General features: G+C 31.8%; 1 protein-coding gene across 3 annotated transcripts in view; it reads right to left on the bottom strand.

Moving 5' to 3' along the window:
* LOC132910093 (paired box protein Pax-6-like) overlaps positions 1-18,838 on the bottom strand; it is a 147,868-nt gene that overhangs the window by 113,913 nt on the left and 15,117 nt on the right. The window lies entirely within an intron of this gene.

Raw genomic sequence — 18,838 nt, 5'->3', positions numbered from 1 at the left:
CGACGAAAGGGGCCTTTTAACGTGAACACAATCGGGCATAAGGTGCACAATGACATCGACTGGCTCTCGTATTGTGGTCGACGCGGTCCCGCTTGTTCCCATGGGACTCGTGTCCACCGAGGGTTTTGACATAATTAGTTCACGTATCGGAATGATCAGCTGTGGGAATAGCGAGCCATAGCTGTCGATCTACATCTAGTTTCCAAAATGAAATGTGAGCGTTATTGATTGAAGAGAGATTGAGTCTTTATCCTTGACGTTCCGTTCCGACGTGTTTGATGAGGTTTCTGAAAGATTTGGGGTGAATTTACGGAGGTTACGATTGTGTAAATTTGAAACGTCCATAGAGAATATAACGACGCAATAAACTTTATTTTAATTTCATGCTGTGTAAATATTCATCCGATATTAGTATAATTATTTGTACTATTAAAATCTGAATTAATTGAATCTTAATTTTTATAAAAACAAAACTCGTAATATACTTATGTAAATGAATGCTTATACACGTTGTATTCAAATTGGGGATTTTAGCCTCATTTATATCTATAAAGTACCTATTTTTTCATTTCTTAATTATTCGTTAATAGAAACAATAAGAAATATTAAATATATATAAACAGGTATAACTAGAAATACAGGTAACAAAATTTAGAATTTCTGCTAATTCCACTAGTAAGTACACAATATTCTAAAGAGTATTATTTACTTTCATGAGCATTTCTTACAAGAAAACGACATATATACATAGTAGCAAACTAGGTACATTAAAAAGATAGTGTTTGCAACATTGTCATCCTTTTCTGCCTTTTAACATTTAGAGTTGATCAATATGATTTCTGAACGGCAAATATATAAATAGTCTTTATCAATTCTACAAATAAGCATGAAAGTCCAACCATCCTTTAACCACCAGTCCTTCACAAGCGACAAAGTATCATCTCAAGGAGGATTAGAAATACGAAGCCACGAGTCTCCACAGAGACCAAGCGATTTGGCCTCGTTACCAAAATACGAAAAATATGGGTCAGGCAAAAGTAAAGCACATTCGGTGAGATTAGTCGAGTCGTCAGGACCTGAAGAGGCTCTGGGAGCAGGTGTGCGGGTGGAATGGTTATTATTGTGCTTGTAGAACGGTCCAGAACTTTCAGAACGTGAAGTGGAGGACCACTCGAGAGTCCTTTTCAGAAAAAATGTTTTCACCACTCCTGTGTTCCTGTGTGTCTGTACAAGTTCAAGCGCGCGAAACGAAAGGAAAAGAGGGGAAAAAGACGAGAAGGGAGGAGCGAACAGTGGTGCACAAATGAACCTTTCAGAAAATTAAATGGAAAATCCGAACGCGACGTCATTATCGTCCTATTAAGTCACATTCGCTAACGATCCACGCATTTCGCGTCTGTTCCTCACGCAGCGTCGTCATTTTCATCTGGAGAGAAAAACAAACGACGATGGATAGAGAAATTGCACTTCAACAGAGGTTTTTTTATGAATTTTTGTTTTCTTTTATATGGTATATATATAAGGAGAAACGAGCTTATGTGCACTTTGAACACATATGGGGGAATGTAAACGTACGTTTAATAAGCGTTTTGCTGAAGATTATTTAACGATTCTCCCGCAGAACATCGTTGACGAGATATACATGAAATTACGAGGCACCAATGAATTTCTTGAATGTTTCTTGATACTAAAACAGTGAGCCGTAAATGCAAATCTAACATAAATAATTAAAATAAAGTAAGTACGTGCGCAATTATACACTCAAACCACCAAACATCAATTTAGCGTTAACGCGTGGGTAGGAATAAGTGCTCATCATTTAATCGGACTACTTTTTTTTAATGGAAAATTGTCGGGTGAATCATACACCAACTTTTTAAGAGAAAATTTAAATGATTTATTGGTAGATATTAAATTCGATGTTGTGCGTCGCATGTGCTTCGTGTATAACGGTGCAACCTTCCGCTTCAACAGATTAGCAATATTTTTAAACGATTGATTCTCGAATACATGAATCGGTCGTGGAGATTAAGTCCAAATTATTAAATTAATTTCAATAAATTTTAATCCCTGGTGGCAACTGAAGCAGTTAGTTTACAACACAGCATTATTGTACACAGTATTATTGAGAATCGTTGACAAATGTGCATAATACCAATCAACTCTGAACGAGTCAAAATTCAGTGATGGGAAGTCTGCACGCTTCTATTCGAGTCGAAGCGAAGGTGACCACTTCGAATAATTTTTATAAAGGCAGGTAAACAATTTACGTAATACAAAAACGGCCATACCGGAAAAAAAATCCTACTGGGCATATGTTTGTTTGAACGTGTTTTTTATTTTAGTGTGTGGAATCTACCAGTGAAGTTATGCTCACATGTTCTGGAACATCTCGTATATATAGATATGTATAAAATTTCTACATATTCCATTAGTTTATAAAAATACTATGTACATATCTCTTATCATTTTGTGGCGGAGAATTGTTTTCGATCAGGTTTGTACTTTGAAACGTCAAGTTGCTGTAGTGATCTTGTTAGGGGGATGAAAAATTGACAAGCAACGTACAGCAGTTATATCAACCACGGGTAAAGAGTTCTAAACGAAGTGTTCTACTCATGGTTTTGTTGAAGATGATTTATTGAGTTTCAGTTTCAGTTGAAATAGAGAGATACGCGAGGTACCTATAAAAGCAGATATCGGAAGTGTTTGTTGAAGAGAACATTTTGAGACGGCTTAAAGTTTTGATTGTTCTGTAGATATTGAAAATGAGAACGAGTGAAACTTGTAAAAAGTGGATAAAAATTCCAATTTACCCAACAGAGATCTATCAATTGATTCTGAAATATATTTTTAAATTGTAGGTTTTTGAATATATTGCATTTAACGGTAACATTTATTTCCTTTAGGATGGATATCTTACAACTGGTGAGTATGTATTATTTATAATCAGTTGTCAATACTATATTGATATATTGCACGATGTTTATGAATTATCCCGCGTTAACAACCTCTAATAATTAAATTGAATTACGATATGTCTAAGAGTATTCCATATTACGTAAAATATCATTTGTTTTTCTTAAATGAGACGTGCCAATCAATAACAAAATATAACTTTCTTAAATTCTATTTCCTTTATTCATAATTTAGAAGCTTTCTGGGAAACAAGCACATAAAACAAAATGATGAATTGAATAAATTGCTATTTAGTAACTACGATGAAATTATCTTAAAGAACATTGTTCTATTTATATTTACAAAATCAATAAAAATTTCATGTATATATCGTATTTCTAAATAATACTAAAATACTAAACTGTATATTCGGTACTTATACATACATATATTTACCATAAAACTGTAGAAACTTTCTCCAGAAAATTTTTCAATTAAAAATTAAATTGTCAATCAAGAATTAAAGTAAAATCTTTTTTTTAGGAATCTTCACGATAAAGATGAAATTAATAATTGAATTATTAAATTTTATTAACTATATAGTGAAATGATACCTGCAAAAATTTATTTTTGTGGTAATGTACTGTTTTTGTGCGATTTTTTGTAAAATCTATATTTAATGTACTAGAATTTTGCATGGTTATCGAGTTTTACTGTCTGTACTCTGTATTAATTTTGATAATGAAATAATTTTTTTTTCTTTAATAATAAAAATATGTAGAAAATATTATTTCTATAATATTGTCAATTTTTCTATAAATCTTCAGAATTTTATATAAATGTCCAATTTTATTAACCATGCAATAGGTATAATAAAATTTTGTAGTAAGAAATAATACTTAAAAAGTTTTCTCTCGGAAAGTTCCTCGGTTAAACATTTAAATTAATAACTAAAAATTAAAGTACTTTTTCCGTGTATCCCGATATATCGTCAACAACTATAGGCACTATAGCATATTAAAGACATTTGTTTTTTTATCCAAAAACTACACGGACCTCTGTTGCAAGGGCAAATCTGTGATCCACGGGGAAAGTACAATGAGAATCCGATGTAATCTCCGGAAATGTTTAGGGGAAAATTAGGCCGACAGTTGTCGACGTACCCATGGATATTACTGCCCCCTCTGAAGCAGTTTGTCAAAATATTTATTCAGTTCGGTATTCGTCGTTTTTTTCTTTCTCCTCTCGATTCTATTAGATCCATCAGAAAGTTCTGTCGCTTTTTCTCTTGCCACCGTTCGAATCGCGAAGCATAGATGCTCCGAAATTCTGTTCATTTTCGTCTTCATCGCGCATAATACATTTTTCTACTGTTCTTCTTATTTTTATTTTTATTGACATTAATTCTTAAATTATCCACGAAATTATCATATAATTCATCAGAATATAATATAAGCATCATATAATTATTCAGTTAATTATCAAATTCAGTCTTATAGACTACTTATCATAAATGGATTTATTTAGAATAATTTCTTATACATATTTAATTGTTGATGGATGATGAATGGATTGCGGACTTTTATGCATTTATGGGAAATTTTAAAGTATATGCAGAAATGCATTGAATGCATATAATATACTCATAAATACATAAAACAGTAAACATATAACCTACTTATAATATATAGGTATAAAAATATGTATATATAAATATGAGTGTGTAAATAGCCGTAGTCTAATTATGAAGTAAGTGTGATGATATTATACATATTACCTATTCTAAAATATTATCTCATAGATTTAGTGATCCATATTGATTTACGTGATCTATCTTAATCGAACACGTAAATATCGCTCTTATTTTTAATGACATGAGAAATATTCTCGGACAATTTCTATTTCATTTCTATTTTATTTAGATACATATGTAAGAACGATTAGATTATCCATTTACTTACTAACCAACGTACTAAATATATCGCGACTTCCTTACAGCCGACGCAAAATGCCATAAAATGCATCTGGCGTAGCAATAAATATCAACTCGTTTATATTTATATTATTCAAATTTCAATTGCATTAAATTGCTACATATTATATCACAAAAACATCGTCCGTGTATAAATTACGCTCGATGTATAAATAATGTACCTAATGGTTAGTGGAATTATATACACAGCAAGCTATCATTTTCTTAAGGCACAATCGTTACAATTACTGACGTTATATAATTAAAAATGGAAATAGACTATATATTAGTGGTATTTTTAAATTTGTGCTGCTTTCGGAAAGTTGCGGTATATTTATTTTGCTGTTTAATAAATAAGTAGATAATCTAATCGTTGTTGCGTACGTGTCTCAATGAAATATAGATGAAATAGAAATTATTTCATATTTTTTAGCGCTTTCCGAAGTTGGTAATAGCTTTCTGACAAGAAATCTTTTATTTCACATTTTGTAGTGAAGCGATTGATATTACAGAACTAAAATAAAATACTTTTCATTATTATTAATAAGTAATTCTCTTCTATTTGTTTATTGTTTATTTCAATTTTTCATTCTTATTAATGGAAAAAATGTATGGGTTATCCCTCCATGCAAATAAAAAATAAGTCAACCGTATTCCGCAACTAATATTATGCTGCGAACAGTGACAGAGAAGGATTAATAGTGTGTCACATTTCATTTCGCAACGAAAGTGGACTTATGTCCAAAAAGGAATCCGCAGAACAATATTTCCTGTGACGAAAACACGAGTTGAAGCCTACAGTAAGGGGATTTCAAAGTGCTTACTGAGACTGTTGCTTTGAAACCATCTTGATATCAATCTAACAGTTACAAAGCAATCACCGAACTTACGTAAATGAAATTGTTAAACAACAAATTTTTTGCAACAACAATAGTTAACAATGAACAAATGGGAGAAATTTTGCAAAGAGGGTCCAACACCGCTAGAGGATGCAGAAGGTTCCATTCCGATAGTTTAATCCAATCCTCAACAATCGAACATTTATAAAAATTGAATTTTTGCAAAAAATATAGTTTACAAAAAACAAATGAAAAAAGGTTTTCTAACTGGACCAGCGGGAGAACATACCCCACAAGTTACAAAAGAAATTACCTTGATTGATCAAGCCGTTTTGGAGAAATCGACGAACATATATGAAATTGGTGCAAAAATAAAAGTTTTTTGAAAAAAAATAGTTTACGCTGACCGAATTGTCAAAGTTTTTTAACAGGACCAACCGGAGAATATGCTCTACAAGATACAAAAAGAATTATCCCGATTGGTTAAGCCGCTTCAGAGAAATCGGTGGATGTACATAAAAAAGAAAATATGCGTGTCGGATCGAGGTATCTTTCTTCTTCCCCAAAGTCGGTATAAAAAATATGATATAATTTCAATTTATACTGCTCTTTCGTCGGGAAAAACGTCTAATAGGCCATCACAATCCCTCCCAAATATTTCTCGTTTTTCACTTTTAATTAATTTCAATAGTATATACATTATCGTAACACTACCTCAGAATTTAATTATTTCATCAATGTTCAAGATTGTCAAATTAAATAATTCTACAAAAAAGAAACCTTTGTGAAATTTTTTGTGAAGATCAAACACAGTTCTTCTATGATATAATTACAGATACATTTACAGCAATTGTGTAATATGTAGATTATTTTGTACAAATAAATTGGTGTATACTGAACAAAAATTAAAGGTACTATAATATTCTTTCGTTTCTCTAGAAAGGATAAACATGAACAAGGATTATTTTTGTCGTGTGTCGTTAATTGTCGGAGGGGACAATTAACACTCAAACAATATCACTTTGTTATAATTGACTATAACAATTCATGGAAAATTCTTAAAAAGAAAATTTAGTTTATTTATTATTATATATTATTTTCATATTGATTAATTTGTTTATTATTTACTATTATCATTATTATCTTGTCCCGCATATTTCGTGATAGAAATTAATAATAAATAAAATGAGATTAGATCAAAGATTCCAAAATTAAGTGTACTCTAATTCTGAATTGTTATTATGCCTAATGGCCCAATACTAGCACACCTAAAACTTAATATTGTAGATCGTCAATTTAGGTATTTTTAATTATAAGGAAAAATAAGTTACAAAGAACGAATTTAGCTCGGCAGATTTGGAAAACTCGTCTCAACGATTAAAGCTAAATCTCACGCTACGCCGTCGCCGACTAGCGTTCACAGGCGAACAAAAGCGACGGCGACACGTCGTCGTCGCGGTATCTTTTCATACTGCCGCTATTTTCTCGGAACCACCCTCCTCGCGACAGTTTCGTAAGGGCGCGGTTTACGTCACATTTTTTGTTTGAGCTATTAGTCATATAGCACGTGCTATAGTCGCGGAATGACGCTCTCGTATCACCAAAAAGCAAAGTTCTGCAAAAAAATTAAGAAGGATTCTCGAAAAAAACGTTGAAATAAAAGAATAAAACATTTTGATTATATTTATTAATGATATTATAGTGTTAAAATATTTATGAAAATTTATACTTTACGGACTTATAGCAAGAAGAGCTTTTATTTTTGTATTTATAATAGATTTTCTAAATACACATAGGTTTTGATTGGTGGTTAGAGATTAATTCTAGGTTTATACATACATATATCGCTTAGTTGCATTAATTAAATGGGAAGCTAATTGGATAAGAAAGTAAGAAATTGAAAGTTAAAGACTGAGTAAAGAAATAAGTATTAGGTCATTTATAAAAAATGGATGTTAGCTTAGCCAAGTATTAGGAAATTATTAAAATATTTAAGAATTATTATGTCTTCTTATAATATTACGAGATACTTACTGCAAACATACAGTATGCAGCATGAATAGCCATCTTAAGCGTGTAATAGATGTTAAATATCGGGAGTTATTAATATAATGAATAATTGACTATTTAAATACTTTTGTCATCTTTACGAAATGTATCCTGCAATAATAATATTTTTCAGCCTCTATGTTCATATCTGTTTTTAAATTTATCAGCATGTTTTACATTCTCCGTGATAGAGACCAGTAACAAAATAAAATTAATAAATTTCTAATTCTAAATTTTTGATTCCCAATGGCTCAATGATACCAGTTAAGAGTAAAATGCATTTAATATTCATTCCATGAAAATGTTTCTATTTTTACATTAACAAAGCAAAAATATACGACAGACAGAGAAGGGAATAGAGAAGTGCATTAGCGTGGAAGCTCATTAACGCGGCGAAAGAAAAGAACGAGTGGCCCGACGACCCTCGCCATTGTCAAGACGTGAAGCTATTGCGATGGGAATTTCATGGATTCTTCACGGGGCCGTCGTGATCGTTTCACTGATTTAACACAGAAAAGTGGACGAAGGGAGCCGAAGACGTAACGCGATTGGGTGTTCCTTTTAACGCTGCCCTTTCACCCGATTTATTGTGTCGCGAATCCTCTCAGAAATTATCCACGCAATCGATGATAAATCAAATTAATTCAACGCGTCTTTATTAAATAAACACTATGTGTGTTTATAGTTACTCGCAAATTTAAGATTAACTTTCTGTTTTTAGTACTAGAGCTACAAAATCAGTCAAAATAATTCACATTAGACTTTTGTCTTTCCAATTATCAACAACATACAATTGTTGTTTGCCATATTAATATTTATTCTTATTGAGATATAAACATGGTCACCAAACTTAAGATGTCTAAGTATGTATGGAAAATTTGAAAATGCAAGAACGCATAGAATATAAATATACATAAAATATTTAAATTATAATAGTTGTTATGATATTTAGTATTGGATGAAACAGATCCTTGTTTAGGTTCCATTCTTTTAGTTGTATTTGTGAAAATATGAATCTACATAAACACCCGCAGGCTAGTGATTACATATACAATTACTCACGAAAGTACTCGAATACTTATAGAAACTTTGCATGAATATTTTGAGTTGATGCAAAGGTAATGGGAGTATTGCAGTTTCGTTTATAAAATACTGTATTTGTAAAATACATTATTTTGTTTAATTAATAATGTAGTTGTCATTATTGTTTACAACTTGCTGTTATCTGTTAACAGCTTCAAAAATTCCTTCCCGATAAAAATTGATAGATTTAGAGGCAAAAGAGGTATCAACAGCACGTATAATTTCGTCAACATTGCTAAATCCTTTACCAGAAAGAAAAATTTACAATGATCGAATTATAATGAAGTGTGGTAGATGCGTCGTAATATTTCATACAAGCCTACTGTAATTTTTGAGCATTGCCTTGGTATGGTTGCGATAGTCGGATGCCGTAAAACAAAGCCGGGCATTTTTCTTCAATTGATGTGTTTAATTTGTTCAACTACTGATAATAGTGCTGCTGAAAGTAGTGCTGCTAACAGGTCAAGTGCTAACAACACGTTGAAAAGACTCTTATAACATATACTTACAATACCAATTCATAACAATGCCCTATGGTAAGTATTTGAATACTTTCATGGACCACTTGTACATGTAAGATAATTCAAACATCTTTCCCACTCTAATATGTACTATACATGGTATGATAATTTCATACAACTGCATTTTGCACGCACGAGTTGCCCTCAAATCAGCATCAACCAACCACTTCCTCGTAACAGCTCGCGTTCTATTCCATATTGCTATATTCCAAAGTATCGAAGAATGGCTGTGCGTCGCATACTCGTTTCCGCTATTGCGGCTGCAGTAGAGATTCTACAGGCTCTAGAATACAGCGTGATTCCACCAAAACATTCTAGTAAGTACAAGGTCCCGTTTTGCCTGTTCTCGAAGCCAGCACAAGAAAGCAGAGCCATAGATTTTACGGCTATCTATCTATCGAGCCATTTCGTACGTGTACTGGGTACAGCGGTGAATTTTCTCGAGTTGTACTCTCTTGCTGTCTGTGTTGGACCAGAAATTCCTTCGGGTCACCCCTGGCCTCCCATCTTTTTCAGCCTGGACCAAGCCAGCCGCCGAAATGTGCCAGCCACCCGTTTCTGTTTGAAGAGGGAATTTTACAGTCGAATACATCTGATGCAAGACGTACAGTTCTACGTCCGACTATCTTCTGCCACCGGCAGGCGTCTTCCGTTTCGATGTTGGCTTCCATGGATGGATGAGTTTTTAGACGTAGATGGTTCATTGGTGGGAGGGCTAGTCTTTGTGATTTTACGGGTATGACGATTAATACTTAATTGGTACTATCAGGGAAATTTAAAGTAAATATTACATATTGGAAAGTATTCGTCAAATTTTATTATTTTATTAACAAAATTTTATCTATGTAATAGGTAACACGTATGAGAATGCAACGAACGAATAAATATGCAATTGGATAAAAATTTATCCGGCTAGGAATTGGATATCATTAAGAATTATATTAAGAATAATTATAAGTAAGTTACTCAACTAAGTAATATCTAATGATTGCTTTGATGTTAGCTTCAACGTATGCTAGAATGGCTTTTTGGAATAAATAAGATGATCAGTGAGAAGAGAATTAATTTTTAAGATTTTAAAGCGGAACGATGATCGATATTTAATCATTCTGAAATTCGCACGAGAAAAATTGAAATTAGACAAGGATAATGGCTATTTAAGTCAAACTACAAACTAAATAGGTAATTTGCCTCGTAATTTGGTAAATTCGGTTATGAACAATTTTTAAGCGATCTACGTTTAAAAATAAGTTATTTTAACTCGTTATTAGTAACGTAATAAACAGTAAAATATATTATATACCTACATTAACGCATTATTTCCTCATTCTTTCATTATTACATTGAAGACTAATGGCGTATCATAATATATGCATAACGTGCAGTTTTAATATAAAATAATTGATGAAACAACGATCTTATATGTATGTATCTTAAATTGTATTTCGTTTCTTGGAATTAGTGCGAAATAAGTAGATACCATTTAACGTTTAACTACTTTTTGAACAATTCCCTGTAAATTTCTTTCGAAACTAATATTAAATGACATTCAAAAGTATCAAGCTATTAATTATTAAACGAATCCTATTTTTTCTATTTACTTCAATATTTACTTCAACCTATCATATCTTCGATATTGAATTTAAGGAGTAATGAGAACCATTTAATATTTAGTCACCAAGTTCTGAAAATTTCCTTTGAATTTTCTTATTTTTATAATAACATTAACAAACGTGTAAAAGAATCTATTTACCAAGAACGAGTCTGTTTATATTTAGTTCAATATGGAAATTAAATATTCTATTAAACATTGAACAATGCACGTAAGTCTCAATACACCAAGATAAACACACGGGAAAGGAAAAGATGAAAAGAGAGTACGAATCGACGAGCAGAAGGCTGGCTGTTTAAAATGCCAGGCAGTCGTGTAAAACAGATAGAGGGCTTCTTTGATACCTCAGCCATATTTCTTGCAGCGTCCTCGAGGGGCGGCAACCTCTCCTTGTGTCATTCAATTAATTCGTAACTGCCCCCACATAAAAATACCGACACCCTTTTTCTTTTCTTCCTTCTTAAGGAGAAAGGGGTGCGGTAGCTGTGTGGAATTCCGCGTTCAAAGCTCACTTCTTTTCCCAGGGACCTTTACAGGGTAGGATAGCTTCCTTTGCTCCGCTCTTTCTGCTACTTTGTCTTGTTCTGCTACTTCTTCTGATACTTCTTTGTCTCTGTTTTCGTTCCTTCTTTTTTTTCTTTCTTTTACTTCGTTTAACAGTTAGAAGAGTCGTTCGTGGAACGATGGTAGCGTGTTTGCACAGGGAACAGTTACTGCTCTCGTTTCTTAGTCGAGGCGAAGAAGAAGCGGGGCTCCTTTTGTACGTCGACGCTTCGCTGCAAAGGGAACTCTCACTGCAGAGGAAACGTTCGCCTCGTTTTCAGCTGCTTCCCAGCGATACTTCGACATTACGATTACGTTACGAGAATTATTAACGATTTCCATCAAAAATCTTTTTACCCATCTACGTATTTCAGATTTTTCTTCACTTTATGGAGAAATCATATTGAATGTGCGTAAAATTGACACATTCCAAGGTGGAAACATTTGCGATGGCTTTAGGTAAGCACGTATTAGATTGTCCGGAAAGTGTCTTCCTTTCGCAAACGTGTTTTTTACAACAGTGCACCGTCGTACAAATGTGAAACTAAGTCTGTGAAATGTCGCGGTGTTTATCTCAACAGAACAAAATGGATCGTATGTAATTCGACAAAATAATATAAAACAAAAAACGTTGTGCGTCTATTACTTTCTCATAAAACGAAAAAAACTTTTCGGACAACCTAATATAATGTGCAAGTTATGGAAAATCATTAGAAAATTATTAAGTTTTAAGAATTCTCATTTCATTTTAAATAATATGATATTCGAATAATAATCTCATCAAATTGGTAATAATTGGTAATTGGTAATTGGTAATAAAATTTATATTAAATATCGCTTTAAGTGTACGACTTTGAAAATATATTGTAACTTACGAAAATTGAAGCATATGAAAAATCAAATTATCCAAATTTTTAAGTATCATTAATTCATTTATACTAATATATAACTTCGAATAATTATGCGAGTTACTGTATACGCAATCATTTGCGAGCGGAACCCATTTCACGCGCTTGCTGCGCGATTGATAATTCAGGAACCTTAATTCTTTCTCTACGGCACACGTACCGCGAGTATGCGGATTGGTAACAGTATCCATGATTCATTAGATGGATGCCGACTATAGTCGTATATATTCGTATTCACAGGATCACGCATGTCATGACCATAGTCAGCGTTAGGAATGAAAGGGTTAAAGAATCGTTCGATCTACGGATTCGGAGTTACGCATTCGGGCAAACGCCTGTCAACGCGTCACGATGTCGACAAATCATTCTTCCGTGACACCCCTGCCGATCCTCGTAAAGGATCACGATACATAGTGGCAGTTAAAGGAAGAGAAAGATAAAACACGCGAAATAAGAATATGAAGAAACCGTTATGTTTCCTGTTTTCTCCTCTTTCTCTCTTATATCTTAACCGACAAACGAGCGATAGAGGCGAAAAGGAGAGTGGGTCGAGGCATTGATCGTTTCTGAATTCTGAAGGATAGTAAGGCGGCGTGTCTTTTATTCTACCCGATTCCGCTTCGTCGCGGGTACGTGTGAACAAAAACGATCTGTGTATATGTATCATGTTAAATTTGTCCTATGTTATCTCATCAATGCGTGATATTTTCTAAAACTGTATTATATATGCATTATGCATGATATATTTTATAATTAAAATATATATTTTTTATAATTAATGTAATGATGTTATTGAAAAATGTTTTAAATAGAAGTTAAATGATTTCAAGGGATATAAGCTGACATAATTAGCTCTTTTGTAGGAGAATGCGTAAAGGACGCATGAAAGACAAGTTTTGTTTTTTTTAAATAGGATTACATGTATTTGTTAACACGTATTGATTCTTTGGAATATTCTACGTCAAAACATATTAAGGTATAATATAATTTTTAATTAAAACGTGAGATATTTTATATAAAAATCTGAAATATCTCACGAATTATTGATTTTTTTAACATTGTACCGTAATGTTTTATTACACAGAATGTTTCAAAGAGTTGGTCCATAATAACAAATATACAATTCGCGTAAAGGACACAAGTATTTTTTTATACGAAAGTGAACAAATGCACTTTTTAAATACAAAACTTCTGTTGCTTTCTGTAATAGATCGATTCTTCGAAACATCCTGTCTAACAAAGCATAAAAGTACAATGTCAACCAAATCGTGAGATATTTCAGTTTTTTATATGAAGTATTATATCTATATATTATTGAAAATAAATCATATTCTTTAACAAGAACGGGATTCAGTCATAATAATTTTTATAATAGACACTAACCCATCCAATGACCAATAGTTAGACTGTATTTTGCACATTATTCAAGCAAACTAGCTAACAACTAAATCTATGAGGTATTTTTTGTATTAATATTTCAAAATGAAGCACATATGTACTTTTAAGTTAAACTTGTGTAAAGGTATTTTTTGTATAATGTAATATTTTTAAAGTCAGAATAACAAAAACGCAATTTTACAAGGACACAGAAAGTTTGTCCATATTGTTCACTAGGTGAACAATTGCCATTCTTCGAACAATAAAATACACATAAATGAAACCTAGAACAAAAATTCTATGGCTTGGTATTGGAAAATAACATCAAACTCTACAAAAAAAGGATGTCACGAAAAAAGAAGGAATGGAAATTGAAAAACTTTCTAAAGAATTTATGATAAAAACAATCTCATAAAATATATTTTCAAATGTCTTTGCATGAATTTCATAATTTCATACCTACTTTACTGTAACACAATCTTGTGGTGTTTCATTTTATCCTTTTCATTCATGGAAGTGAAGAATGTGTAAAGTTGACGTAAAATTAGGAGCTTGTTAGCAGAGCTGCTAACATTGTGAACCATTAGCAAATTAATGACAGAATTTATGGAGTCTCGGTTTCGTGAACTACACGAGGACTTGTCAAACTTTCGAAACTCTCACCCAGAAATTAGAACCAAGTCCTCGTCGTTACTCTCAGAGTTCCTTCACGTGGGCTACCTACTCTTGTATGATCCTAAAAACTTGATTAAATCCGATAGCATTTCCCCGCGAACACCTTATTCGTTACAACTATCTCATTTGACATCCGAGTTACAAAAGAATTGACTATTTATTCGTAATAGTAAGTTTTTTCAGACTACGAGGCACAATAAATCACTAATTAATATTATTTAGTGAATTTATAAGTTGTATTACAGGTATTTATTATAATTTTACAAGTTACAAAATAAATCATTAATGTTACTAGTGCATCTTACAAATGTTCATAGGTGATTATTGTATATTTCAAATTAATTAACTAAACAAAGTGTTTCCAAGGTGCAAACATAATAATTAGATGTAGCTATTGTGGAGATACATTTTATAATTGAAATTGACACTTTCTGTTACGTGATTTCATGTAGCATATTGTATCATTTTGTTTCCTTCTTTCGATTTAAAAACGAAGAATTTCTGATAGTAAGAAATAACAGCGAATGGAAGATAACAAAATTGCTGCTAGATATTTATTTAAAAATTCAGTCACACTACTTCATCATCACTGCTTTTTAACATTTGAAACGAAATTTAAGTTATATATAAAAATTTAGGATGTGAATTTAATCCTGTGTGCAATACATATAGTATATGATATTTCTTATGAATATTTTATGCATATTTTAACAGCCATATTTAAAATAGATAAATTACTATATTGCAATTCTGCACTAGTCCATGAATAAATACTAATATTATTTTAACTTATAATAAAAAAATTAAACTTTATTATAAGTTAATATTATAATACATGTAATATATAATAATTAATAATAATTTGTAAATATAATCGAAATTATTACAAGCATTAATACAATGCTCCAATAATACCGAAAGTTAAAAATCTACGATACGCAATTGTTAAACATGAATTAAGCAAAATGAGTTTTAAATTTGAAAAAATGCTATCGAATCGCGTAAACAACAATCGCCAACGAAAAAAGGAAGAAACGAGATAAAAAAAGGATGGAAAGAAAATAGAAAAAAAGAGGAAACTCGATTTGTTCCCGTGACGAGGAGAAACCGGAAACACGATTTGTACGTACGATCGATCAAAACCCTCGTCTGGTGGGATCGCGGCCGACGTCGTTCCCATCGAAGCGATTCGATGAGCTAACGCCAACTTAACGCTACACACCCCACTGAGCCGCACTCGGTCAGATAACTCGTGGATTTTCGAGCACCGTGCAGATTCCCGCTCGCTCACTTGTAGATTCTTCGATGATTTAATTCCTATCGACCATTTAACACGTCACTTTGAGACTCCTGCCGCAAAAAGGATACCGTAAAAAGATTGGTACTAGCTGACTTATTATATTAGAATTGTAGGAGTTGAAGAAAAATCATTTTATTTATTAGTAGACTGCGGATGCTTATACAAATTTATATTTTTATAAAGGCGCCTGAAGAACGTAAACTAAGCAAAGGTACATGTGTGTTTCATCTAAAATATATTATTTATTATTTATATAAAAAAATTATTATACCGTATATATAATTTTTATATATGTAATATTATATATTTCACCTAAATGTTATTTTACATATTGCAGTATTTAAGAGGTGTACATAGACTTTTGCGACTGACTATGTTATTGATAATGTATACTTTTGTGAACTTCTTGAGCAAGTAGGAAAAGCGTTACTTTTGCAAGATTAATTGTTTTACGAGAAACATGTTCTCGCGTCACGCTCTCCTTCACCACGTAATAGATTGATCACAGATAATTCACAATAACAAACGCTCTATACGATCATTTTAAAGTGTCGATTTTCATTTGACGGATGGAAGGGGATGAATTCGCGGAAAAGGGTGAACGTTGTAAAGCGTAAGAGAATGGAAATCAATACGTGAAGTGAGCAGCCAGTTTCAGGGCAGGAGCCTCGGTGTCGGCTTTAGAAAGCCTTGAGACGTCGTCTGTTCATCCTCTTTGGACCCCCTTCCGTGTTAAGAGAGCTCGAGCAAACGGGAGGAAACGGAGGAAACTTGGAAAGACAAGGAGAAAGAGAGACCACGGTGAACTTCCATTCAGGACTAATGGGGTTAAACGCCTTAGCCATCAACCGAACGTCTCCCTCTTGATTCTCGGACGTTTCGATTCGGCCTCACGGCTATTTCCCAGTTCGTAGTTTCCTGGACCATCCTCTCCTTCTTGTTCTGTAAGGCTGGTATAATTTGCCGGGGTTCACTGTGCCGCGAGTTTCGCGAGTTTTCGCTTTAAATGCCTTGTATGTGGTTATTATACGTTGGGGTGGTACTATAGTGTCGTATCGTAGGAAATTTGGCGTGAAAGAGCACGCGTACAGGTGGATCTTCGTCTCAGAATAATTGCTTCTACGTTAATGCGAAATACATATTGTTTTGTGTTTGAGATTAGCATATTTTTAGTTGACAATCATAGTGGATTTTGAAAGTATTCGTACAGTAACAAATTTCAATAATATCTTCATAGTTAATAAGTCAATTTTTGTTATATTTGTGTACTCAAACTTATCTCTTTTTTACTATCATAAACTTAATCGTGTACGAGTAAATATTATACGTGTGTATATTATATATGTATGTATTTTTTTGCGAATCGTAATATGCTTTTTGTGAAATTCATTTCGGAGATTTCTAAGATTATGTACTGTCTTTTCGTTGTTAAAATGTTGTAAATTAATGAAAGTTTTGCAAAGTTTGAAATAGGCTACTGTACAGATACTTTGTATGGTCACCATAGTTTGGAATTAGTACTGATTAAATCCATTTAAATTCATCATAATGTGAAAGTACATGAATAAACTAAAGCAAAGCTCTGTTTACAATATTCAACTATGTATTATGTGTGATATATTTCTTATACTTGTCAAAAAATTAGCAAAAAACGGGCTAGAAGATTTGATTAAAGCAGTACCGATCGAATATATATATAAGAGATTACGTATTCAGTTTCGTGATAGCTAAAAGTTTCTTTCATGAATGACGAAGATATGAAAAATGAATTATTTAACATGAAAAACTTTTTATTGCGTTTTATTGTCCGAACATCCCCTTCATCCGAACATCTTCGTTTTTTTATTCGTTTGAAAATGGAAAACTCTGCTGTATCATAAGTACAATATAAATGAAAGGAAAAACCAATCCTAAAAACTAAGCGATCCATCAATTGTTTGACATTCATAATAATTATATTTAAACAATAACATCTATTTGATTACATTAAGAATCAACTAACTAAATAGAAAATTCATTGACCTATATGCATGTACCCGCGTAAATAATTGAATAATTAAATAATAATAATAAATTGAATAATAATTCAATAAAAAATTGTGGAGACCACCATACATGATACTTGATCTTTCATGTTAAAGTATGTTATAAGAAAACATTTTGTTAAAAATTCAATATTGTGCCCTATTTATAAACATTATTATTTACATTTATACTTTATTATATTAGTACTGTATATACATATATGTATATTTATCTTTTAATTGAAAATGTAAACAGTATTTACCTCGAACGAATAAATAATTTTTATAAAATTCGCAGCGAACCCGCCTGCAAATATTTTTGTTATAATCGCCTCTTTAATAACCTTTTAAAGCATGAAAGAGTAAAAGACATAGGTGCATAAAGGAGAGAAGAATTTAATAAACGTGAATTAAATTCCTTCAACGAAGATATATATTTTCTTTCTTTGTTTTCTGTTATTCGATATTTGTCGGAATAAAAATTATGTCTATATAATGAGTGAAATTAATTTTTCTACTACTATTAAGATGATTATTACCTTTCCGATTATCAAATAAATTATTTAAAAGGTTGTTCAAAAAATCATATTTAAAGAAGATATATTCTGTATAGGTACATTTTCTTTCTTGCGACAGAAACCTAGGAATTATTATAGTTATCTTTGCACGAAATTTATAAATTATTATTTATTATTAATACATAATGTTAAATAATAATAATATATTATTAATAACTAAATTTTATAACATTACGCATAAGATATAAAATACACTATTTACGATGATTTTAGAAAATTTATATTTTAGAGAATTTATAAAATATTCATTATTATAAATATTCTCACGATATAATTAAAATTTAAATTTCCAAAAAAATATCTTTCTGTCTCAATAATAATGTATTAAATGTACATTAAACGTTAAAAACAAATTTACGGAATTATCTGAAAACAAAAATTCCAAATCATCATATTTTTTCGAAAATATATTTAAATAATGATTTTTCAGAATAGTGAAAAGTTAAATTTCTGGTACTG

The sequence above is a fragment of the Bombus pascuorum genome, chromosome 8 (genome assembly GCF_905332965.1).
Source record: "Bombus pascuorum chromosome 8, iyBomPasc1.1, whole genome shotgun sequence".
Taxonomy (NCBI): Eukaryota; Metazoa; Arthropoda; class Insecta; order Hymenoptera; family Apidae; genus Bombus; species Bombus pascuorum.
Note: the sequence above shows the minus strand (reverse complement) of the source record. Positions and strands in the feature narration are given on the sequence as shown.